Source organism: Chelonoidis abingdonii, chromosome 1 (genome assembly GCF_003597395.2).
Source record: "Chelonoidis abingdonii isolate Lonesome George chromosome 1, CheloAbing_2.0, whole genome shotgun sequence".
Lineage (NCBI taxonomy): Eukaryota > Metazoa > Chordata > Testudines > Testudinidae > Chelonoidis > Chelonoidis abingdonii.
The window spans coordinates 312,408,228-312,434,585 of NC_133769.1; the positions used below are offsets into that span (position 1 = coordinate 312,408,228).

General features: G+C 42.8%; 1 protein-coding gene and 1 long non-coding RNA gene across 2 annotated transcripts in view; one reads left to right on the forward strand and one right to left on the reverse strand.

Moving 5' to 3' along the window:
* Window positions 1-26,358, reverse strand: part of SIAH3 (siah E3 ubiquitin protein ligase family member 3) — a 72,465-nt gene that overhangs the window by 12,277 nt on the left and 33,830 nt on the right. The gene's annotated exons all lie outside the window — the stretch shown is intronic.
* LOC142046101 (uncharacterized) lies at window positions 473-24,387 on the forward strand. Its single transcript, XR_012655024.1, has 3 exons — window positions 473-580; window positions 829-934; window positions 24,173-24,387. It is a non-coding gene; the product is annotated as an uncharacterized LOC142046101 (long non-coding RNA).

A 26,358-nucleotide genomic window follows, 5' to 3' on the forward strand; every position in this document is an offset into this window, starting at 1 on the left:
TCTAAGTCAGCCATAAAAATGTTGGCATACTGTGGGGCCATGTGAGTACCCATAGCATTGCTGCTGACTTGAAGGTATAAATCATCCCCAAATATGAAATAGTTGCGGGTGAGGGGATGATTTATACCTTCAAGTCAGCGGCAATGCTATGGGTACTCACATGGCCCCACAGTGTGCCATTATTCTTCCCTGACTTAACTGAGATAAGAGTGTCAGGCCTATGTACGCAGTGGCCAGCACAGCGGCTTTGGTGTTTCATGACCTGCCCTTCTATACTGCTGATATTGACTGCAGAGAGAATACTAATGTTAGAGTGTCGGTCTTTCCAGTTGATCCTAAGAATCCTCCCGAGGCAGCACTGGAACCACTCCAGCCACTTGAGATGTCTTCTATAGTTTACACAGATCTTGCACAGAGAGGGGATGACAACTGAACTGTAAACCAAAATTTTGGTGCCTGTTTGGAAATCCCTGTCACTGAAGACTCATTTCAGTAGTTTTCCAAAGGATGTGCTGGCACAGAGGATCCTATCTTCAATTTCTGTGTCAGTGCTGGCTGTTTGGGAGAGGTGGCTATCAAGGTATGGAAAATGGTCCACATTTTGCAGAGGTTCTCCACTGATGGTGATTTGTGTAGTACAAAGAATAGTTTGTGCAGGTGAGGGCTGGTAGAGTACCTTGATTTTCACGATGTTGAGAGAAACAGGCCCAGGCTGTGATAGGCATCTGCAAAAAGGTTTAGTGTACTTAGCAGGTTGGCCTCTGTGTGTGCAAGAATGACGCGGTCATCCAAATTCTGAATCAGTGATACCAATTCTTGTGATCTTAGATTTTGTTTGGAGATGTCGGCGACTGAGGAGTTGACCATCCATATGATACTCAATCCTGATTCCATCAGGAAAGTAGTCACGGATGTGAATCAGGATCACAGCAAGGTAAATGGAGAGGGCTGGCGCAATGACACAGCCCTGCTTGGCACCAGTGCAAATGACAAATGGTTTGGTCTCTGAGCTGTTGCACAAAATGGTGGCAGTCATCCCATCATAGAATAGTCTGATAGAAATGAATTTCTGGGGACAGCCAAACCTACACAGCACTTTCCATAGGGCATCACAATTGATACAGTCAAAGGCCTTGGTTAGATCAATGAATGCCATGAACAGTTCCTGGTGTTGCTCTCTGAACTTCTCCTGAATCTGTCGTGCCATGAAGATAATTCCAATTGTGCCTCGGTATCGCCTGAAGCCGATCATTCCCCATGCAACCTTTATTTGAACTCCATGTGTGTATGTAATATGAGATAACAGTCTTCAGTTGCATGATCACATTTTTCCAGAGGACCCCCACTTCATTCACTGCACAGATTGGATGGTGCTTACTTAATTCTTGTTGTTGTTCAATGTGTGGCCCTTCCATGAGCCGCCTGAGGTAAGCACTGCCTGGAGCCTGCACCCCAGCCCCAGGCCCCCTCTCACACCTAAACTCCTTCCCAGAGCCCACACCCCAGCCCCCTCATCCCCAGCCCCACACCAGAGCCCGCAACCCCAGACAGAGTCCTCACGTCCTCCTACACCTCAACCCCTGCTGCAACCCGGAGCCCACCTGTACCCTGAACCTGTCACTTCTGGCCTCACCCCAAAGCCTGCACCCACAGCCCACACAGCCTCCCACACCCTATCACCCTGCCCCAGTCAAGAGCCCCCTTCCACACTCCGAACCTCTCATTTCTTGCCCCACTCTGAAGCCCTCACCCCCTCCCACACCCAACCCCTTGCTCAACTGGGTAAAAACGAGCAAGGGTGGGGGAGAGTGAGCAAGGGAGGGAGAGTGGATGGAGTGAGCAGGGGTGGGGCCTTGGAGAAGGGGTGGATGGAGGCAGGGCCTCCATAAAGGGGCTGGGCAGAGGGTGGGGCAGGGATGTTCGGTTTTCTGCAATCAGAAAGTTGACAGCCCTAAGCAAAGGAACAAAGCCTGCTGCCCAGGAAGCCCCTGGTGTGTGTGCGCGCGTGGGAGGGGCTAGAAGGCCCCAAATGAACCTTCTTTCCTTAGCTGATGCAGGCTGCTTAAGGGACAGAGCTCCACATCCTCTATAGAGAGGTTGTGATTTTTCTATCAAAAATTGTATAAATGTTCCTTATCTATTATCTAATATACCTGATCTATTAACTTGTGCCATAGGATAAGTAGCACATTTCACAGACTGTTCTTCCTGACATCCTCCTTTTCTCTGCTTATATGGGCCCCACCCTATTTCCCCAGCTACACAGAAACTATCTCCACTAGTTCTCTAATTCTTAGCTCCCATTTGACTCATAAAAGCTTTGCCACCCACTGTTCTACACCCACATGTTATTTATACCTTCCATGTAGGGAGTAAAGCTCTAAAGTTAACATAAAGAAACTAGTGATCCTTTTAATTCTGGGCTTCATTTAATTTCTTTTCTGTTCTTTTTAGTATGCTAATGAGATTTTATAAATCTGATGGATGAAAGAAAAGGGTGGGGAGGGGGAACCCACAATGTCAAAAGCCAAATTTCCATAGCTGAAATTAAGAAATCCAAAACCAGAGCCCGTGATAGAGATTTATTTAAAATTTTAATTACATGAAATCCTATTAATTTATGAATGCATCAGCAGACTATCTTAAGTACTGTATATTAGTCAGGGGGTTGGTAGTGGAAGGAGTTATTTTCTCCACTATCAAATGGTGCTGAGAGGACAATTTCAAGCTCATTTTGCTCATCTCAGTTTGCAACATAATCAGGCATGAGACGGTGGCACTGTGCTGCTGGAATGTGTTAATGTTTCTAATGAGGCACCACTGTATATGGAGAGAAATTGCTGTTTTAAGCCTTGTCGGTGCTAGAGTTTTGCACCATTAGTAACTGAACCAGTAGGGTATCACAGAGGTATGCCCCAACAGTACTGTGCGCCCAAACTACTCATGCTGTTTTTGATGCAGGTTGGCAGCAGTTTTGTTCTGTGTCCATGCTAACACTGTACCATATTCCCTTCCAGGTATCTATCCCTCAGTTCTTGTCCCACTTTGCTGAAGTGGAGACTTCTGGGAAATTTCAGCATGTTTTCTGGGAGCTTTGGGGAGCTGTGGTGGAAGACTTATATGATTTTCACTGAGGAACGATGGGAGTTTAAGTCTCCTGATTACTTTTATGATTTCATCATCCTTTTCTCAAAATGGACGCCAGAGTGAATGTTCTGCTCTGTCCCTCCTCAGCAAGAAAGATGTCTGCTGGAGCTTTTGAAAAGCATTTGTGAGGCAGTGGGAATGCAGATGAAGGATTTTCTGTCAGCACCCGTCTGATTCATGATGAAGCAATGTTCATGCACTTACCACTGCCTGAGTAGACAGCTCTGTGCTGTACTGGCAGTTGATCTTCAGTGGGCAAAGTGTGGCTTTTGGGTGTGCACTACAACCACAGGCAGGTGTGACTGAGTCGTTCTTAAGACCTCGGATGAGCTGCAGTGACTGTGTGACATCAGGATATGGAAAGAGACTATTCTGTGCCTCTGTGGTGAGCTAGCCCTGATACTGCAGTGCCAGACCACAAGGAGGAGCTCCCCTAAATGTAGACAGGGCCGGCGCTTCCATTTAGGCGACCTAGGCGGTCGCCTAGGGCACCAGGATTTGGGAGGGCAGCAGGCTGCTCCGGTGGACCTCCTGCAGGTCCACTGGAGCCACAGGACCAGCGAGCGGAGAAATGTCTAGAGCCAGCCCTGCGCCTAGGGCGCCAAAAACCCTGGCGCCACTCCTGAATGTAGACAACTAATGAAAATTAAGAAAGATGATCACCCCTGTAGAATTTGGTTGCCCCAGATAGCAATAGATCAGCTGGGTACCAATTTGTGGCTGTAGCAAAACAGGACCCACTGTGGAAAATTTGCATTTTGTTTTGCAGGAATGTGATCAAGGTGGCCATTGTCAGATATCAAAGGGATGTAAATAGCTGAGGTTCCTGACCTAAAGGAGGCACTGATGGAACCCATGCACTTACACTAACAGAAAAGGGCACCATTCAGTGATCAGGCATGCCTTCACAGTATCACAGGGTTGGAAGGGACCTCAGGAGGTCATCTAGTCCAACCCCCTGCCCAAAGCAAGACCAAGCCGCAGACAGATTTTTACCCCAGTTCCCTAAATGACCCCCTCAAGGATTAAACTCACAACCCTGGGTTTCACAGGCCAATGCACAAATCACACAGATCACTGTGGAAGGTTCATGGGTATGTACATAGGGCTGCAGTATTGCCAGCTCCAAAAATTCATGAAGGTGGGTTTTTTTCATATAAAAGATGATGATCAACAGAGGACTCAGGCAATGGTGCTATAGGGAGATCTTCGGGATGTTTCCCGTAAATGCCTCCCAGTGGCTAGAGCACTATTCTCATGAGGCACACTCCATCTGAGAGGGGAGGGAAAGATTTCTGGGATACAAGTTGGCACAAAGATTAAAAGAGCTTTAAACTAAGAATTGGGGGGAGACTGTTAGGAGATTCTGATGTAATCTCCATGCCTGTTTCCAATATTGAGCCGGAGGAAAATCCAGTGAAAGAGGATACAGCAATGGAGACAGGAACAACATAAGGTAGGAGAACAGACAACAAAAGGAAAGATAGTGCCAAGATCAATAAGTCAGCGAGATGATACTGGTAGAAAATGACTATCCCTAGAGGCCAATTGGAAACAACTAAGATGTCTGTACACCAGTGCAAGGAGCCTCTAACAAAATGGAGGAACTAGAACTACTGATCCTGGAAATGAAACCAGATGATATAGGGATAATGGAAACATGGTGGAATAGTAATCATGGCTGGAATTGAAGGATATGTGCTGGTCAGGCAAGACAAAGTAAAGGTGGTGGAGTAGTGTTGTATTTTAATGACTAGACTGTAACGAAATGAATCTGTTTTGGTTTATCTGTTCCATCTCTTTTCATTTCTTCTTTGGGGAAGAATGGTAACAGAGACTACACTGGTATAGCGCTTGGGGTCTGCTACAGAACCCCAAGATCCAATTTGGATGTGAATAGAATCTTCTTCGTTAATATTTCTAATGAAATAAATACTACTGAAAATTGTGTGATCATGGGATTTTAATTCTTATATATTGATTAGAGGACAAATGCTACTATAATGATACAGCCCAAATCGTCTTCAATGTGATAGCTGACAGATTTCTTCACCAAATAGCCACTGAACCAACAAGAGGTGATGGCATTTTAGATTTGTATTGGTAATTAGTGAGGACCTCCTCATAGAAGACCTGGGTGTACAGGACAACCTTCATTTGAGTGATCATGAGTTAAATCAGTTTAAACCAAATGGAAGGATAAATAAAAATAGGTTTGCAACTAGGATCCTTGATTTCAAAAGAGCAAACTTAATTTTTTTAAAGGGAGGCTGGGAAATTAGTTAAGGAAATTGACTGGAGTGAAGAATTCAAGGAGCTGAAAGTGGAGAGGCTTGGAATTACATTTAAGTCAAAGTTGCAGAAACTATCCAAAGCTGGGTTCCACAATGATCCCTTCTGGCCTTATAGTCTGAGTCTGTGAATCTACAGACCACATACGCTGCTTTATTTCCATGAATCTGTTATATTCTGGGGTTTTGGGCCAGACTTTTTTGATTTTTGATTTCTCCCTTCCCCTTGCCCATCGTGTGTGTGTGGCCAATCTTCCCAAATTTATTAATGTGACTTTTTTTGGCCCCCACTGCAGGTGTTCTTACCCTCACATCTGTCCATCCCCTTCACAGTAATTAATTCTGCTCCCCAAACCTTAAATCAATCTTGTCCCCTAGCTCTCCATCCATTCTGTCCCCACATCACCTCTTCCAGCCCCACCTCCGCCCTTCTTGCAGCTCCTGGCACTCTTCACCCATCCCCCTCCCAGGCCAAGATGAGAGAGTGGAGTTGCAGAGGGTTCCCCTTCTTTCCCTTCTAGGCTGGAGGGGGCATCGATGTTGTTTCCATCCCCACTGTAATTCTGGGGGACTGTGCATACCTCCCTTTCTCTCAGCCAATGACACCTTTTCATAACTGACTAAATAAATGTTGCAGAGATGCAGGTTCAGCTATGCACTCAGTAGGTGCAAGATGGGGATGGAATGTGCATTCAGGAGCTTGAAAGCAAGAAGTGAAGGCAACAGACATCACTGATTGCATAACATGCATGAAAGCAAAGGAGAAATGTTCCATGGAGTTCCAAGGCAGCCTGGTTGACATCAGCCTAGGCACAGCTGGATAGTGGTTTCACCTGAAACAGTTGGTGCAATCTGCAGCCAACATACTGCACAAATTAGGAGTATTCTATGCACGTGTTTTCACACTGATGATGGATTGGGCATAGGACAGTGGTGTGAATATAACCTTTAGTATAGGTTATTTTATGCTGTCATGCTGCTATTTATGCATTAAGATATTCTTTATTTATCCTCTTCTTCCCTTTGGACTCGATTGAGATTTTATATCTTGTCCCAGGTAAGGGGTGATGTATAGCTAGTCTGTCCCACCAGCAGTGCAAGGAAATAATTGTGCAGGGAAATAATCTGCTGGTGTCCTTAACTAGCAGCTGATAACTCCAGAGTCACAATATGGCCTCTGCTCTGCTTCTTGGTGGTGCTGCCTCTGACTTGGGCTGCACTGCAAAGAATGCCAAGTACAAAAATTAGGATGTAGCAGACAATTTGTTTCACTCTTTATTTGGTCCGTATTTCATACAGATCTTATTACAAAGTGCAAAGCTATTAGGGCTTCAATTGAAAGCAAAGAGATAAAGTAGTTATGGGCTGTATCTGCTCAGTTTGAAAGGGACATGAAGGGTTCAGGGGGGCCCTGGATCTGACCTGATGGTTTTCTGGTTTAGTCACACAGGAAAGACATTAATATGGAAAGGAAAAGAAAAGGAGGAACTGGTTTCCTGCTGTGCTTTTAAACTTACCAGTTCAGACTGGCTCTAATAACTCATCATCCAATATTCATTTACAAGTTACTACAGTAACAGCATGTCTGAGAGGAAAGCAGATTTATTGGTGTCAGCTGAGATAATTAGACCAAATCCACTCAGACAATAGAAATTCTTTCCTTAAATCAGACAATTTCCAGCTTTCCCAATAAGGTAATTTAAATGTAATAATATAAAACTCTTTCAAGAACATGTCCTGAAAGTGCAGGGCTGTGACGTAAAACATTCATTTTTACTAGGAGAAAAGAAATCCCGAACCAGGGTTTCCAAACCCCCTCATTGATAGAGATTTTATTGAATGTCAGGCTTCTCTAACTGGTGTCCTAGGTTCCCCTTCTGAATCACCTAAACATGCTGGATTTGAATGTGCCACAGCACAGCATGGGTTGCTCCAAACTCCAGTTTTGCAACTGTCCTGCAGTCATGAGCAGCTGGGCCCACGCCATGAAGTGCACAGCTGAAATGGGATTTAATTCCTAATCCTCTAATGTCTGGAGCACTCTAGATTCGGTGTTAATATTGTTTCAGCCCATTATAAAGAGGGGCCTGAGCTGTGAATTCCATATTGAAATCTACACTTCTCCAACTTTCAGGGAGGAGGGTGTGTGTTTGCGGGTTTTTTAAAATAGGGTTCAGGTCCATCTCCAGTCACAATTTGATGTCATAAGGCTAAAACCTGGTCCCTACTCCAGCCCCTTTGTCCTGTTCTACCAGTGCAAAGGAGGCAGTTGAGGATGCCTCCATCAAGAGGGAAACCCTGAGGGAGCAGAGGTGGTGCCACTAGCTCCCTACCTAGTCAACCATGGTGAAGGGAACTTGGCTAGCTGTCAGTGTCCCCTAGTTGGAGCATACTGCTCTCTAGTGATCCCTGGGCAGTGTAACCAGCTTTGAGGTTGCTCCGTCTATGCCAGGGGCTGTAGCCTAGGGATCTGAGAGTGAAGAGTGGATTAAAACCATCTCTGCTCACTATCATCTCAACTGCAGCAAGCAAAGCTCTAGCACAGCTGTGAATCTGGCCCATGGTTTGGAGAAACATAGGTTAGAGTGTGCACAAGCAGTTGGTAAAACTGAGGTATTAGTCTGCTAATCTGGTCCATTTGTCCCACATGGGCAGAAACCATGGTGTTAAAGATTGTTAAAAAGAGAACAGAGGAAAAACCTTCGGGGTCCTAAATAATTGCACATAATCTTACATGTCGACCCCCTTAACTGCCTGTACTCCATGAGTGACTCCAGCCTGAACTTCCTGTTTGTTCACAGGTCCAACAAGCGGCACTTTTTTTTCCCCCCGTCCAACCTCTTGTACACGGAAAGAACCTCTCAATTCTGGTCTCTTCATTCAAATCCTATGTTAAGACTCACCTTTTTCAGAATCTCCATAAGAAGTGAATCAAACATAGTTATCTTTTTTTTAAAAAAAATCTTAACTGAGTTATCAGATAACTAAACCAAGTAAGTGTGTGTGAGAGATCTTATTGCTGGAAGCCTTTCTTTGCTTGACCCAGTGCCCTCCTTCTTTGCTGCCCTCACTCCTTGCCTTGTGCTTGAAGTGTAAAATGTCAGCTCGTAGGGGGAGAACATTTTCTAGAAGAGCCTGATCAAAATCCCACTAGTGACAGTAGAAAAACTTTCATGATGTCCATGGGAACTGGGGTAAGCCCTAAGCCCCAGATCCTCAAAGGTATTTAAGCACCCAACTCCCATTCAAGATCTGGGCCTAAGTGCCTAGTATGCTAACATGATTTTGAGCACTGTAAAAATAAATATCAATTGTGAAAGAAAGGCTGGTCTTATGGTTAAACCCATCATCTGGGATGCAGGAGAGCTGAAGTCAATTCCTAGATTTGCCAGGGACCTTCTGTGAGTTAGTCTTTCTCAATTCCCCATCTGTAAATTGAGGGATAATATTTCTTCCCTTCACCCTTTGTCTAGGTTCTCTATTTAGAAGTTTTTCAGGGAACAGACTGTCCCTAGCTATGTGTATGTACAACACCTTACACAATATGGCCTCATGCTCAGTTGAGGGCTGTAGAAGCACAAATAATAATAATGAAATTGCCTCCGATTCAGCTGTGTTTGGGTATTTTTTTTCTTTGTCATATTTACATTTTTTAGCGAGGGGTCAGTTTTGAGTCTATAGTACAAAATTGACCATAGTTAGTCTCTATAGTACAAGATTGATCATAATTTATCATTAATTCATTGGCTTCTGTGAGCGTGACTTGAGTTTAAGTATTCAGGATTTTAAGAGGAAAAAACACTCCTCCCTATAAATATCTTTAGGTTCTAGAAACAAAAAACCAGAGTTCATGGAAATTTCACTCACTCCTTATAAATTATGTTGCTGCATCATTAGTAAAACCTTTGTAGTGGGGAAGAGGGAATTTCCATGGGAACAGGAGTGATTTAAGCCACAAATATTTTTGTTAGATTCAGAATATTAATCTACTCTTCTTCCCACCTCTCCTTTGAATTCTGCGTATAAAGCTTCCAGAAGTCAGCTTGTTCCCAGGCAGAGGAGTGCAAGTAGAGGGGAATAAAGGAGGCTGAATTTAGTCAGAGAAGACAATGTTCCACCTACACCAAGCAAATTATGGTTATTAATAGAGGGAAAGTTTAAGAGGTTTTATGTGTTTAAAAAAATTCTTTCTTTTACATTAAGCAATACAATTGTGAAAGGTACCAGATTGACAGCTCTGGAGACTGAGTAGCTCTGTCTGCAGAAATACAGCACAGACAGCCATGATGTTTGGTTTTTCCACACTGCCCAGCCAAGTTGCCTCAAGCCTAAACTGGGGGAACCTGAGCCACCTTGTCAGCAAATGTGCCAACTGACAAGGGCATTTTTGTGGTGAGGATTTTCCACCGGGAACTGGAAATTGGCATTTCATGTTGGAACATGGGGTGCGTCCTCTTGGTTCGGTTTACTGCTCTCCCATTTCTAGTGACTTACATCAGGCAGTGGGCAATCTTTCATGTGTCAAAGGAAAATAAATAGGTCCTCAAATGGTGGTAATGTTTGATCATTGCGAGCCCAGGCTGGATTTTAGCTGGTAACCCGAAGGTGAAAGACACTGTCCATATCCCACCCCGATCCTGAGAGCCTTTCACATCACTAGGTTTCTAAGGTGTTAGTTTTTTTGTATTTGGATATATAAACTTATCTTGCTGAAAGCACAGTGCAAGTAACCAAAGTACAGGATCCGCTGCTTCAGTTTTATGAGAATAATGGAGTCTTGGAACCCCTCTGTTTAAATGAAATTTTCCTACTACCGTGCTTAATTTTTTGTGAAGAGCCGACAGTATGTCAGGCACACAAAGGAAGCATGCATCTGACGAAGTGGGTATTCACCCACGAAAGCTCATGCTCCAAAACGTCTGTTAGTCTATAAGATGCCACAGGATCCTTTGCCACTTTTACAAAGGAAGTACAGCTTCTATCCAGAGGAGTTTAGCATCTAAACAGATGGACAACATAGGATGCTCTGGGAGACGCAAAGGTCTATAAAGGAGCATTTATATTTGAAGGGTGAGATTTTCCAAAGAGCCTAAGGGAATTGAGCACCTAACTCCCACTGCCTTTTACTGGGAGTTAGGCACTCAGCCCGCTGAGCTATTTTGGAAAATCTGACACACATGTTATCCATCTCTGTCTCTAATGGGTGGGTGACCACATTTTGCTGGGGATTAGCATTTGTGGAAAAAGGGAGAACACTTCCTGTTTCCTGTTAAGCAGATTCTGTCTCTTATAAAAATCTTCCAAGGCTCTCCTGTTTCTCATGTGCAAGATTGTCTTAGCCCATGGCTTCTAAAGTCACAGGAATGGAACATGGCCTATCCAGACACACCGAGCTTCAGCCACAGGAGTCCTGATGTCCAAGCAACAGCTCTACTAAACGAGGAGAACTGGCCAACAACCAATTAGGTACATTATAGGAATAGTTTTGATACGCTACTCAGGCTGAGAAGTACCTTACTCCTTGAACAGTCCCACTGAATACAGTGGAGCTGCTTGTGGAATAAGGCACAACTCAGTATAACTATATGAAGCAGAATCTAGCCCTTAACTGTTTTGTGAGAGGCTATGGGTTGAAAAGGGCAGCTATTGCCATTTTGCCTATGGCACAAAATTCCATGAGCTGGCACTGGGGTAGGACACTGTGTAACCAGCTGAGGCTTGGGCCAGCCATACCAATTCTAAAGCCTCCAGATTTAATTGTGGAATAAAACTAATTTGCCGCTGTTGTCATTATCAGGACAAATTCTCATCTCTGACCTTCATGTGAAAAGCACTAGAACAAATGAATGATTACTGACCCATGATACCTATTAGAGATTACACTTGGGTCATCTCATTTGTTGGTTTAACACAAGAAATTAAGGGCCCTAGCATGGCTGTCACAAGACTTGAATTTGATAATGAGAGAACCTGGTCTTTATGAGAGACTTATTCTAGCACAACACACAGGAAAACTAACTAAGAACAAGACCTTGAACCTTAGGCCTTAGTCACATGAACCTGGCAGGACTTACCTCTCACTCTGATGTCCTTGCATTGCTACCTGGAAGTGTAATATAGCAGTGATGCAGTTCAGTACTAAAATTAGTCTTCATATATACAGATAAGTGCTCTTGTCTTTTGCTTCACCCTTTGCCTACATCACTGCACACAGCTAAATTGCACACTGAGGTCTTTTGATTAAAAAACAAGTTAAACTGATAGGCCAATTCATTTCCAACAACAGCAGTCTAGTTGGACTCCTGTGCACATTGCCTGCGTCTGATTGCAAACCAGGTCTCTGCTGTCAAGTGACAAAATTGCACTTTAAAAAGCATCCTTGGTGGTGAAAAAGAAACATTCCTTACAACTTTAAAATGATTGAAGCACTCCATGGCTAATCCATCCCTGGGACCACAAATCACTAAAAGCTAGATTCTGCTGTCCTTTACTTAGGTTGAGTAGTACTTTACTCTGCCAGCAGCTTTGGGACCACTCACAAACTAAGGTACAACAAACATCTAAGGGTGGCAGAATCTGGCCCTTATATTTTAAGACAGGATTGACTGTTAAAAGTTAGTTTCTTTCTTTCAAGTGATAGGGAAGGGTCCAGAAGCCCATCACACCACCAGCAGTTTCTGGAGACATTCAGCCTGCCCGCCTGCCTGTGTAGCACATATGTGGGATGAATGCCCTGGCTACAATCAGTTGGCTTCTCCACCACCTTCTTGGAGCTGTATTGTATCCCCCTCCACTACCCTTATGGTGTGGAAGGATGGCAGAGCCATGACTTTGTCTCTTCTGCAATGTGTTCCACCACTAGCAGCATTACCTCTCCTTTGTGCTCAGAGAAGCCCAAAGACCAGCATCATGCCCCCTGCCCAAGTAGGGTTATGCAAGGTGGGAATTTGCATCCATACAAAGCTAGCTACAGTGTGGGCACCAGTATGTAATCTGCTTTGGATTTAGAGCCTTCAGGCCAAGAGGTATCTATGAACACAGGGACCTTCGTCTGCCTTGCCCCTTGTTTGGCTATTTACACCTATGCAAAGGAAGTGCAACGTGAGTTTAAAATGGTACCAAATCAGAATGGTAGGGCCAGATCCTTAGCCAGTGTAAATTGGTGTATCTCCATTGAAACTAATTTACTCCAGTTTAGCATCTGGCCCAGGAGAGTTTTACACCTGCTTTGTACCTCTTTTGCAAGGGTGTAGTGACTATACAGAGGGAAGGGAAGGACACAGTCAGGTCCTGCTGCTTTTTTAGTTGTTGTTGTTAAAGCAGCTGTGGAGATGACGCCTCTCCTCTCCCCGCATTTCCCATCTTATCCCTTCACCACACAGGCTGTCTTTCAGTTCTTTAAAGATTTCCTCTCTTTTTTTGCTTCTTTTATGGGATTTGACCTCTCCTGACCCGAGGCTGTGAAAGCAGCTTTGCAAAGCTGGACATGTAGGTCACAAAAGACTTTGTATTTCCATTTTCCATCTTTTGTGAGCCTACTTGTCATTTGTTTCAGGTTCCTAGTTACATGGAGGCCTGCAAAGGGGAGCCATGCTACAGCCTTCAGTCTTACTCTAATTGGCTGAGATTTTCCTGGTATTGATCAATAACAGATAGGCATCGATACTGAAGATACATTAAGTAATTGGAAAAACTAGGCCCACGTCTCCCCCTTCCTTTCACTCCAGGGCCATTTAGCATAACAACATTCTTCAGTAGTAGAAAAAAATGTGCAGGAGCTGAATCAGCCATGGTTTAAAGTGGCCAGAGATAATTCAAAGTAATAGCTTGCAGTGGAGCTCTGGTGTTATGTTAAATACTTATGGGTGTGACAACAATTTCAGTTACTCCTGAGTTGCCCCAGTGTAACAGACATCAGTGAAATTTAGGGTCTCTGCATTTTGAAGATAGAGGTCATAGCACACTGCATCTTTCTCCATGTATTGCTTTCTTCTATATTCACAATGATGCAATGTCAAACACCAAGCAGGAGAAATATGTTTCTATCGCTAATATAAACACCCATCACTGTCATAGCTGGGTGCTAGGCAAAGTACATTACTAATTATTATTATTATTATTTTATTAACTAGGATGATAAAATAGGCCAGTAAAGAGGTAGGGGGTGGGGGGATCACTATTTTAGAATCCTCCCATTCCTCGATCCTGAAAGGGCATTGGCAGAAGACTAAGGGAGAGTGAATGCTTCAGGCTGAGAAATCAAAGCCCCAAAGGCATGATAGGACTTTCAAGAAACAATGTTACAGTACTATATAAGACAGAATATTGGGTAGGGGGCTGTACATCAGAATATTATGGTAGAACAACATCCAGGGCAACTTAAATGATCTAGAGCTAAAGATAAAGCCACAGCAACTTCCTTCATAAATCATTTTGTCATTCTCATGCTTCTGGCATTATTGTTGTCTCTCAACAGCAGATGGTTGTTACATATTACACACGTCAGGGTACTGAAACACCAGGGGGTGAATTACAAATAAGCGTTGTGCAGGAGACCTGGAGGTCTCAGGGGTTGGTAACAGCAGACATGCAGTCTTTCACCTCTAGGATACCAGGTAAATCCACCCTGGGCCAGTAGTGGCCACAGGTTGTTCCCATCTGACTGGCTGTGTGTTATGAATCTGGAAGTCCCACATCCATTGCCAGTGCATGGGAGTTGGCATGACAAAAACAACCATCACAATTCACACTCTTGCTGATAGTCCTGAGAGGACCAAGTCTGCATGGACACTACACTACTTTCTCATGCTTTGTGGGGTTTCATGCAGGTCAGGACTGAGACACATGGGTGGAGCAGTGCAGCTTGACTTCAGCTGTCCATATCGTATATGTTCAGCGGGTAAATAAATCCCTTCAGACTCTAGGGCTTCCATTCTGGCACTTTTCCTAAACATTAAGTTAATGTGGGAGGAAAAACTAATAAGCCTTACCTATGAAAGTCTTTTCTTCCTGTGAGTTTGTCATAAACAGATAGCTAAGGGTTAATGTTTCTTTCACCTGTAAAGGGTTAACAAAGGGAACCAAACACCTGACCAGAGGACCAATCAGGGAGGGAATGTTTGGGTCTGTGTCTTTTGTCTGTCTCTCGGCTATGAGAGGGATCTTTCTATCTTCAAGCTTCTAATCTTCAGTTTCCAAGTTGTTGTACATACAATGGTAGAAAAAACAATAGGCTTTTTGTTTTTGTATTTACATGTGTGGTTGCTGGAATGTTTTAAATTGGATATCTTTTTGAATAAGGCTGTTATTCATTTTTCTTTAAGAATGACCCTGTATTGTCAACCTAATACAGAGACTATGTTTATGTGTTTTTCCTTTCTTTTTATATAAAGCTTTCTTTTTAAGACCTGTTTGAGTTTTCTCTGGGTAGGCTAAGGAACGAAGGGAAGGGAAATTCTCTTTGTGTTAGATTTACGGAGGGTGAATCTGTGCAGCCTCAGGGGAAGAAGGAGGGGGGAAGGTAAATTGCCCTCTCTGTTTTGTAATTCAAGGAGTTTAAGTACAGTAATCTTCCAGGATAACCCAAGGAGGGGAAGCCTGGGGAGGAAGTAAAGAGAAGACAAGGGGAGGGGGGTTATTTCCCTTTGTGGTAAGACTCAGGGCTTCTGAGTCTTGGGGTCCCCCAGAGAAGGTTTTGGGAGACCAGAGGGAGCCAAGCCCTGGAATCACTTGACTGGTGGCAGCAATATCAGATCTAAGCTGGTAATTAAGCTTAGAGGGTTCATGCTAGCTTCTCAGTTTATGAACGCTAAGGTTCAAATCTGAGTAGGAAGCTACGACAGAGTTACATTCAGATATAGTTATATTTTTCTTCTTTATTAAAAAAAACAACCCTTTCTTCTGTCTTGTGCATTGTGTTGGCAGCTTTTCTGGAACCATTTCAATTCACAAATTGTATTGTAGCCCTTTTGTTGACATAAAAGGCCATTGGAGCTTTGACTTCACTATCAATGGAATAGTTATAATACTGTGCAAAGCACCCTTGAAATCAATGTGATTCTCCTGTTAGAAATACTATGCCCATAAATTGTAGAAAGAAGAGTCAATGTGTATCATAAAGCATGTTAAGTAGATGCTAAACGTGTAGTGCAACCACATTTCAAACCTCAACATGAACCTCTCCCTCTCTCATAGATAGTTCAGGATTTTTAATAATTGTAGTATTTGTGAGAGCTCTCCATTGACAATCCTAGGGACTGAAATCCAAACCAGGTCCTAGTGCTGCACTACATTGTATGGTTTAATGCTGATGTACTTCCAGCTGAGATCCAGTGGCAGAGTAAGCTTCCCCTCCCAACCTAGGTGCCTCAACTCCAGCCTTAAGAGACCACCACTGTGGGCAGTGGTTAAAGATCAAAACAGGAGTAGAGGAGCTCACCAGTCACAAGTCTTGATCTTAAGTGGTGATCATCTTGTGATGACACACCACAGTAAGGGAAAGAGAATGGTAATTATCTATGTGCGGTTTTATGCTGCTTTCATTCCCATGTTTCTGAGCAAGGCTGGCTCCAGGGCTTTTGCCACCCCAAGCTTTCTTCTTTGGCAGCACTTCAGCAGCAGGTCCTTCCCTCCAAGAGGAACCAAGGGACCTGGTGCCAAATTGCCGCTTAAGAGCACCTGGAGCTGGCCTTGTGTCTGAGGGCCGAGAGGGCCATAAGAAGGATGGAACTGAAAGGAGTTCATGTTCAAAAGCAGGGTCACAGCCCACCTCACAGAACTATATGATGTTGGCTCCCACATACGGGTACCTTCGTGCTGCTCTCAAGCCTCTTTCTGTACATGCCTCCATTTGAAATTGGCAAGGAGAATCTGCACTAATGTGTCACAGAAACTGGGGGGAGTCCTACCTCTGCATGCTTTGAAATAGCGATGCAATTTCCTGCATTTGGGGAGATAAAGAAATGAAATTCAGCTTAGCCTGGCACCTGTCTGCAAGAGAGAATTCCTGATACATTACAGCTACTGGCACCAAAACTTAAGGGTGTGCGGGGGGAAGGACAGAGATATGATTGACCAGGTCAAAAGTTTTAAAAAAAAAAGAGCTCATTTACTAAAACAAAAAAATTTCATTATGAAAAACTTAGAGGATCCTTATGTGTGCCAAATTGCTTTCTTTGTCCTTACTTCAAGCACGAAATATCAATTACGCTGAGGTTATGTCCTAGTTTAAAAGCAGGGTGAGATTTATGTGAACAATCAGTTTTAGTTACAGGGAATTAATCTGGTGTTGGACTGAATTACTTTTCTTTTATGTCATTTGTCCCCTGGTACCAAGTGGCTCTCTTTAGCAGGGGTATCTCTAGTAAATGTGCCTTCTAGTTATATGTCCAAATCTGAACAGCACAAATACAGATACATGAAGGTTCAGATTCAGCGGAAGTAAATACACCCAGCTGGGCCTACGTGACATAATATTTTACTAGAGCCTTATCTCCAATTTCTTATACAAAAACGAAACAAAAAAAACCTCAACCTGTTTCTGTGAAAAAGATCTGAAGCTAAAAGGCCAGAACCACAATTATTTGCTGGAGCTGTATATTCCCTCTGTGACCATGTCACTGTAAAAAAAAAAAAAAAAAATCCAATTATAGACGTAGCAGATAGTTTGAAAAATGGACAGAAATATGAATGATGAATGAATGCAGAGCCAGAGTCCCAGCTGATGAAAGTCAGCGTAACTCCACTGAAGTGAATACAACCAGTTTACAGTAAGTAAGGCTCTAGCCTGTAACCTTTTTGTTTCATATGAATCCTACCACCTTCAAAGTTCTCAGCCTGGGCACAGTCAGCATGGCCACAGCATTTCTTATGGAAGAGACCCTTTTGCGTCTCAGTTTTGACATGGTGCAATAGGGTGTTTGCCCGATACTTGCCCTGAAAGGGTTAATGAAGGCTAAGAAGGGGGCTAATTAACCCAACAGGCCACAGCTGAGAGGAACCAAGTGGCTAAGCAAAGCAATCCCTCAACTGAATGAGGAAGCCCAGCTGCGGCAGAAGGAGCTGGGCAGGGACTATAAAGACAGGAAATTGGCAACAGAAGGGGCTTTAGGGAAAGTCTGTAGTCAGTCCTTGAAAGAAAGGTGGTATGTTCTGAGTGGCAAACTCAGAGGTGGGGAAGCCAGGAAGGTAGGAGAAAGGTAGCAAGGTCTAGAAGGGAACAGACCTTGACTGCTGGTAAGAGGGTCCGTGAACCAGAACCTGGAGTAGAGGATGGTCCTGGGTTCCCTTACCAGCCACTGAAGGAGTGGCACTGCAAGGCAGTGAATGGGAAGACTGCTGAAGGAAAATTTGGATACTCTAGAAGGGGAAAATATGTAGTATGACCTGGCTGGAGGTCCAAGTCACAAGGAAGTGGTGGCAGTAGCAGCTTGTGTTGCCAGAGAGGCGCTGCAAACTACTGAGAGAGGTGGAGAGACAGTGTGCTATTATAGGAAGGGAGGTTGACCATGTGAGCTGTTCCCCCAGAATGACCTGGAGGAGGTGCCATACCTGTGGTGTTTAAGATTTTTACCTCTCAGCCTCTTCTATGGTGCCCAAGAGTGAAAAGCCACAAACACAACAGTCAATAACTCCAAATTTGGGGCCCCTTAAATAAAAGCAAACTCATTAGGGAAAACAATAGAAAAATCATTAAACAAGAGATTAAAATGTCACTTAGTGGGCCAGAGCCTCATACTGTGAAGTGCTGCAATCTGATTCCCTTGTTCACCTCTATATGAGGGGTGGATGTCCCCTATATCTGTCTATTACACTGTATTTGCACATAACCCAAGACTAGTATCTGTTTATCCAGCAAGATGTGGGGTGTTAGTCCTCCCACCCTTTCCTATAGGCTGGTTTCCCACTCCTGTTTCCAATTACCCTTTGTGGGGCTCACTGAATCAGTCCAACTCAAACCACAAGGTATTAGAACTAGCTGAATTCAGCTCATAAGACTGAGGTTTCTTGTCTGGTGTCCTTTACATCAGTGGATATCAGCCAGGGGATGCAGAGGTCTTTCAGGGGGTACATCAACTCATCTAGCTACTTACCTAGTTTTACAGCAGGCTACATAAAAAATGCTAGCAAAATGAGTACAAACTAAAATTTCATTCAACTTGTTTATAGTGCTCTATATACTAGACACTGAAATGTAAGCACAATATTTATATTCCAGTTGATTTATTTTATAATTATGTGGTAAAAATGAAAGGTAAGTAGTTTGTCAGTAATAGTCTGCTGTGACACTTCTTTGTGTTTTTGTCTGATTTGTAAGCAAGCACTTTCCAAGTGAGGTGAAACTTGAGGGTATGCAAGATAAATCAGACTCCTGAAAGGGGTACAGTAATTTGGAAAGGTTGAGAGACACCGTTTTATATCATCTGGTACCACAAGGACACTAACTCAGCAATCTTTTGCTAGCAACTGGCACTGGGCAAAAAGGGTTCATAAGGGTTACAGGAATCCTCTGGGTCTGATATATGCATACAAAGTCTTTAATAAAAGCCTGTGTCACACCGGTTATTTTAGCTCCATATCTAAAAAGCCTGCTATGGTCTATATATAACCACTTATTTCCAATATTTTTATTCGCTATAATTTGAATCTGTTCTTTGTTAATTTTATTTTTTTGTTTTCACTATAACTACATTGAAGTGCTGAGTTTTCGGCAGAGATGTTTTCTAAAGGAGTAGTAACCTGTGGTATATTGTTCCTTTGGAAGCAGCAGGCCTGGTAATTGAGTGTTCAGTGGATAAGGGGCTAGATGCTACAGGGAACACTCAGGAATCGGGGGTTGGTGTGTGCCTATTGATGATGTTCACTGAGAGAGAGTGAGTCCTACAGAGGCTTAGACAACAGTGATTGTGTTACCACAGGCTGGTGGTTTCAGGGAACTGATCCACAGCAGATGCACACAAGATTTCCCCATGCTCAGGCAGGTGGAGTGGTGCCCCATAACACTGGGTGTCCTTGGCAAGTGTCAGACACCAAGAGAATGGATAGTGTAATAAGATAAACAGATAGAAAGCCAGGTTTGCTTTCTGCTGCATTCTCCACGAAGCAATCCCTTAGTGAATGTCCCTTCTGAGCTTACCTAACCCTTCTGGTCTAGTTTTAAGGGATGTACTGACTTTAGAGTAATAACAAAAGCTTCATTTCTGAAGTATCTGATTTTGGATGTCCTCTTCCACACTAGGGCAAATGGAAATTGTGGATTTGATAGACACTCTGGACCAGATTTTAAAAGGACCTCAGGCATCTGAAGATGCAGATAGATGCTTTTGACAATCCCACTTTGGCATCTAAGTGCCTGACTCACATTGACATCAATAGAAGCTAGGTACCCAGTCACTTTTGAAAATCCCACTAGGCACCTATTGGCATCCTCAGGTGCCCATATACCTTTAAAAATCTGTCCCTCGCTCCCCGCTAGGTCAGATACCTAGAAATGTAAAGGAGTTCACACTATCACCCCATAAACTGAGCACAGCGTCATCTGCCACATTTTGGGATGCAGCTATCTGTCTCCTACAAAGTCTGAGACCAGAACGTTCTTATACAATCCTCTCCCTCTATAAATCATAGAACAGGTACTGTCCTCTGACACTGAACTGAAGTGTGAAATGATTAACTCTTGGCCGGACAAATGGGAAATCATGCACAGGTCAAGTAAAGAGACTAGAAACATTGATTCAAAAAGTGGGATGGAATCTACAGCCTGCTGTAATTAGTGTGCAGCCAGGCTATGGCTGTTCTTACAGATCATGAGTAGTGTGGGAGTGGAGAATTAGACATGGCCTCTTTCTTCTCCTGTCTTTTAGTTTAAGGCATCATACCCACTCCCCCTGCTTCCTGCATTAGGGAAGGCCAGCATAGCCCACAAGTGTGCGGTCCCCTTGTTCCAGGTGTCCATTGCCTGTCTGTCCTATGCAGTGAAGATGAGACACTTCCACTATGTTTTGGCTATGCATGGCCATAGAGCATTTGCCACGAAATAAAAAATATGACAAATATGGCTTTGGGAACACCAGACTGAACTGGTAACACTTCGTTCTACCAATACAGAGCTAGTTTCTGCTACCCTTACTCAGGCTGTGAAGCGCCTTACTCCATGATAGTCCCACTGAAATCAACTGAGTTCACTAGGATTACTGTCTGAGAAAAGTACTGCTCCATGTGAGTTGTGGAATCTGGCCCACTGTTAGGTTGTTACTCAAATATTGCTGTAATAGCTCACTTCTAAAATGTGTATTTGAAGTAAAACTCCAAGTGATCCTTGGAATTTTCTGTAGTGTTCCAGCTGTTCTGGTTGGGAAACAAAGTTAATAACCCAATTAAGTGTTGAGAGGGAAATGCCTCTAGTCTGTACTCTACCAAACTCCAAGTACCTTAGCCCAGAGTCTAATCTCAGTTGTGCTGGTGCAAAAGTACAGAGAGGGCATTAGTCAGTGGGGTCCAGTTCATCAGACTTTTGCATCCATTTTGCACAGGAGTAAGTGGCTGCATAGCAAGTGTAACAAGCAGCCAGACCAAAACAGCTGTGTTTTATACCAGTTTTTCACAGGTGCAAATGCCCACAACAGACACAGGCCAATGGGTTTCCATCAGAGCAAGCTTGTTGAGAGTTCAGATTCAGGTGAGCTGATTTTTATTCTTTACACTTAGAGAACACCCTTTGGCTAAGGATCTCAAAGCTCTTTACAACCATTAGGTGGGCTCAGCTTTTGCTGTCCTTACTCATGCTGAGTAGTGCCCTAACCATGCAAGAAGTGCCCTGAAACCAACAAATACTTCTGGAGTAAGGTATTACTCGGTGTAGGGTGGCAGAATCTAGCCCTGAAGCATTATTCCTTTTTCCTCCCTCCACTCTCCCTTCCTCTCCTACCACTCATTTTTTACATTTGTCTCACTCATGCCCCTATCCAGAGTGGGTTCCAGCCACCTTAAATCCACCTCAGGCGTGACCACACCAAATGTATGTTTAATTACACAAGCATTCTGCCAATGTCATCTCTCCTCTGGCTCCAGAACACAAGGCAGCTTCATGTTTCTCCTTCATGATTTTTCCTCCTCCTTCAGTAAGAGATGGCTTAGAAGAACAATTTTCCATGCACGGCATACTGTGATCAGTTCAATCTGCCACTCACCACAGTTGCAGTTCCCTGTTGGTGGTGTCAGTAATTAAATCACAGCCCTTTCGCTAAACCTTCTTCGAGGATTCTTTTTTGTCTAAATTATTATTTTACAGCAGCTCCCTGGAACTCTGCAAAGTCTTAGAGCTTGTTAGTTTTAAGACTGTGAAGCTGAAGTGTCAGGCTCTTTATTAATCACCTTAAGCACTTAGCTATAATGGGTCTGTGGTGGGGGGGGAAGGAGCTGTGATCGTGGGGCACTTCAATTTGACATGCTGGAGATCTCATGCGGCCAGTACTAAACCATCAGAATTTCCTATTATAGCTGACAATTTCCTAAGTCAGTGTGTTGCTTCCAACCTGGGGAATTCTATATTAGAACCCATCTTGACAGGTAAAAGGAATTGATCACTATTGTCAAAACTGTGCCTACAAATCTAGCTTATGAATTTACAATTAGGGCCTTATAGTAACCTAAAACTACAAACATTGATGGGAAAAGGTAAAAAAAGAAGACAGATTGAATTAGTCCAAGCAAAAAGTCCTCAGGACTGTTAAAATCATGCTTGGTAAGCATGGAACAAGAAATCGATGAACCAAAATTGGTGTGTGGAAATCAGGCATAGTTGGTGAACAAAATGATGAGGTACGGGCTATTCTACTGTGAGAGTCTGTATCCCTATGTTCACCCTTTTTACAAAACTATAACTGATTTTGTACAAAATCCATGCTTTGTGAGGGATCATTTAAAAACTCATAATGTGCTGATCATTATTGTCCTGGTAAAATGTGTGGCAACAGTGCATGTAGTAGACTTTTACATTGCTGAGATATATTCCAAATTTAAAAAAGCAGGCACAAACCAGTTCCTCAGACAAAAGGCAAACTGATGCCTCAGCCAAGTGTCAACAAAAATCAGACGGACTAGCATCTAGTTGAGCTCCCATTGTTTGGCAGGAAAAAGGGCGTGAGAGATGCACATGTTGGCAAAAACAGCTGGAAGTTCCCATCCCATAGATTTTCCAGCCTGATCCCCAGCTGGAGAGGATTCTCAAAGGAGAGAATTGCTATAAGAAACTGAGCAAACTCCCCAGATTATCTCTCCCTTCATCTCTATTCATGTCATCAACAACACTTGAAAGACAAAGGAAGCATTGCTGGACTGGGGAGAGATCGTGGCTAGAATTTGAGGTAAGAGCGATCCTTTTGTTTTGAGTTCACTAAGCTTGTTAAGTTAAGAATTTGCATTTTATCTTTTATTTCTTTGTAACAAATTCTGAATTTATGCCTCATTACTTGTAATTTCTTACAATCTTTCTGTAGTTAATAAACTTGTTTTATTGCTTAAGCTGGGCAGTACGGTGTGTTTGGATTCAAGTGTTTGGGAAACTCCATTTGAGATAACAGGGTTTGTACATATCATTTTCTATGAATGAATGACAGACTTTCTATGAGCTTGTATTGTCTTCATAAATGTGCATCTGCTGCACAAGTCTGGGAGTGTGAATTGTAGCCCAGTGGGCTAGCTTACCTCTAGTGTATTCTCTGCTTTGCATTATATTCTGCTTTATTATATTCAGCAGTAAGGCAAGGAACCTATAGGTCTGTATCCTTTAAAACATTGGCTTCAGAAGTTAGCATGAGGCTTGAGGCCTACGAACTTTGTCATATAAACGTAGGTAACCCATAAGTTTTGAGGAACTGGAAGTTGAATGTAAGGGGGAATTTTGTCCATAATGACATCACCTAACCATAGAAACATGAACTAACACCAGCTTCTGGAAGATTTTGAATGGAACATCTAACTGCAAGAGGGCCATGGCAACGAATTGACATATGTGATAATGGGGTGAAATCATAAATATACTAACCTATAGAAAGACACCTTAATATTGGTAAGGGAAGGAAATACAAATAAGGAAGAGGGAGAAATCCCTACTGAGTATGCATTAGACATGGTGACATAAGAGTGACGCTTTATGAAAGTGGCATCCTAGGGCAGTAGGGGAGAGAAATGTAGTCCTAGGGAGGGCTGGAATGATGGCCACTGGTGAAGATGAACAAGGTGGTTGGCTAACATTTTCAGGTTGTTCTGCAAGTGATGATGTGAGTATGGATGTTCAGATGTACTTTCTGTATTATCTCTTTCTACCTTACTGTGTTAGTGTGTGTGACCGCACAATGTATTAATCCATTATTTGTAAATAAGAGTTCCTATTGTGAGTTTTGCACCTGTGCACATTGGGGTTCCCAACTGTGTAATTTTAATAATACTGGACCTGATCTTGGGATAAGAACCTGTCTACTCTAAAAGTGATAAATGGGAATTCTTATTCATAATCTATAGATCAGGCTACAGAATTTGTTGGTGGTACTCTTATCTGAATTATATAGCAGAACAATTTATATGCTAGAGGGTGTGTGTGAGCAAGCCAGGATCGGCAGCTCTCACAGTGAAGCAGTGTAAAAGACACCCCAGGTTAGAGAACTGAGGGGCACAGTGGTCAACAGTCCAGATTGTAACTTGGGTAATGTCATATCTGCCCATCACTCCTTTTTCAGGTCCTTAAAGAAAGACTTGGGGAGAAAAACTGGCTACATGGAGTGATCTTCATAATAATGGCTGCCACCCCCAACATCTACTGGGACCCTGGGCCTTCGTGATTGAGATGTCCTGAGAGGGCCAGGGAGAAGGACCCAAATAGCATCCCCATCTGTACTGCCTTCACCTGAACCCCAAACACCACCTAAAATGAAACAGGATCAGATTTTAACAGCTCCAGATTATTTCAACTTTTTCTCTTCCCCCAAATATCTTTTTTTGCCACGTTAGACTGTCAAGCAAGGGGTCCTTCTAAAACCTCTCTTCAGCAACAGGGAGCAAGGGCTGATGAATTGAAGCCTTATTTAGTACTTTATATTTCAAAAGCTTTGTTTTTTCATTTCTGTATCTTTAATAAAAGATTAAAAGGATTTTTAACAGTGTGTTTGCTATGGTACTAAGAAAACTGGGGTCTCTGTATACCAAACACTAAATCTTGTTTAGCAGTGTTGAATGTTGGACAGTGACTGGGTTATGTTCATACCTTTAGCCCATTTATTCTATCTAAATTAATACCTCAGAGAACTAAAAATCAATGGCAGATTAGGCACTTGTGATCATGTTTTAATATATACGTCCACAGTACCTTAAAAGGACCAAAATTCACAAACCTGTAAATAGTTACAAGCCAAATCAGCAGGGACAAATGTGGACTAGATACCCAAAAAGCCACACTCGAGAGGGTTGTACTGGTTAAACTGACCTGGTTTACAAGGGAAGTATAAGCAGCTATAAAGAAATGTAAGAAAGAAGAAGTTGCTAGTAATGAATATTAATCAAAGCTAGGATGTATAGAAAATAAGAATCAAAGGAACACAAACAGAAACCTATGGCCATCAGAGGGAGGGACAATAAGGCATTCAAGTATATTAAGAATAAAATCCCAATAATGCTATTGGTCTATTACTAGATGAAAATGTTAGAATTATCAGTAATATTTCTGTTCTGTTTTTAGGAAAAAGTATGTGATCCTGTCACATGATTAATGGCAACACTCTTTCCATTCTATTAGTATCTCAGGAGGATGTTAAACACGGGCAACTACAGATAGACATTTTCTAAATCAGCAGGTTCAGATAACTTTACTCCAAGAGTTTTGAGAGCTGGCTGAGGAGCTTGCTGGACCATTAATATTGATTTTTTTCCTCCAATGCCTTGAAACACTAGGGCAGCTCTAGAAGACTGGAAGAAAGCTTATCTTATATCAGTATTTTAAAAAGAGCAAACAGGATGACCCTGGTAATTATAGGCCGGTCAATCTGACATCAACCCCCGGCAAGATAATGGAATGGGTGATACCGGACTTGATAGAGAATTACAGGACGGTAATAAGTAATACCAATCAGCTTAGGGTTATGGAAAATAGATCCTGTCTAACTTGATATTTTTTTGAGATTACAGGTTTGAAAAAGGTAATAGTGTTGATGAAATACTTAGATTTCTGTAAGTCATTTGACTTGGTACCGCACAAAATTTTGATTAAAAAAAAATTAGAATGCGATAAAGCTAACATGGTACACTTTAAATACTAAAAGTTGCCTAACTGATAAAATTTCAAATATGACTGTAAATGGGGAAATCATGATTGAACAGGTATGTTTCTAGGAGTGTCCTGCAGGGATTTGTTTGCTGCCCTATGCTAGTCAACATTGTTTTCTTCCAGGTTATTGATCAAAATCATGACTGAAAGTTTACAGATGAGCCAAAAATTGGGGGAGTGGTAAATAATGAAGAGGATTGGTCACAATACAGAGCAATGTGGATCACTTGCTACAATGGGCACTAGCAAACAATACGCATTTTAATATAGCTGAATATATACATGGAGGAACAAAGAATGCAGTCCATATGTATAGGATAGGGGACTCAGTCCTGGGAATCTGTGGCTCTGAAAAAGATTTGGGGGTTATAGTGGATAATTAGCTGAACATGTACTCCAAGGGTACGTCTACACTACAAAATTAGGTTGATTTAATAGAAGTTGATTTTTTAGAAATTGATTTGATACAGTCAATTGTATGTAAGCGCACTAAGTGCGATAAATTGGTGGTGTGCGTCCACAGTACCGAGGCTAGTGTTGACTTTCAGAGCATTGCGTGTGGTAGCTATTCTGCAGTCTCCGCTGCTCATTGGAATTCTGGGTTGA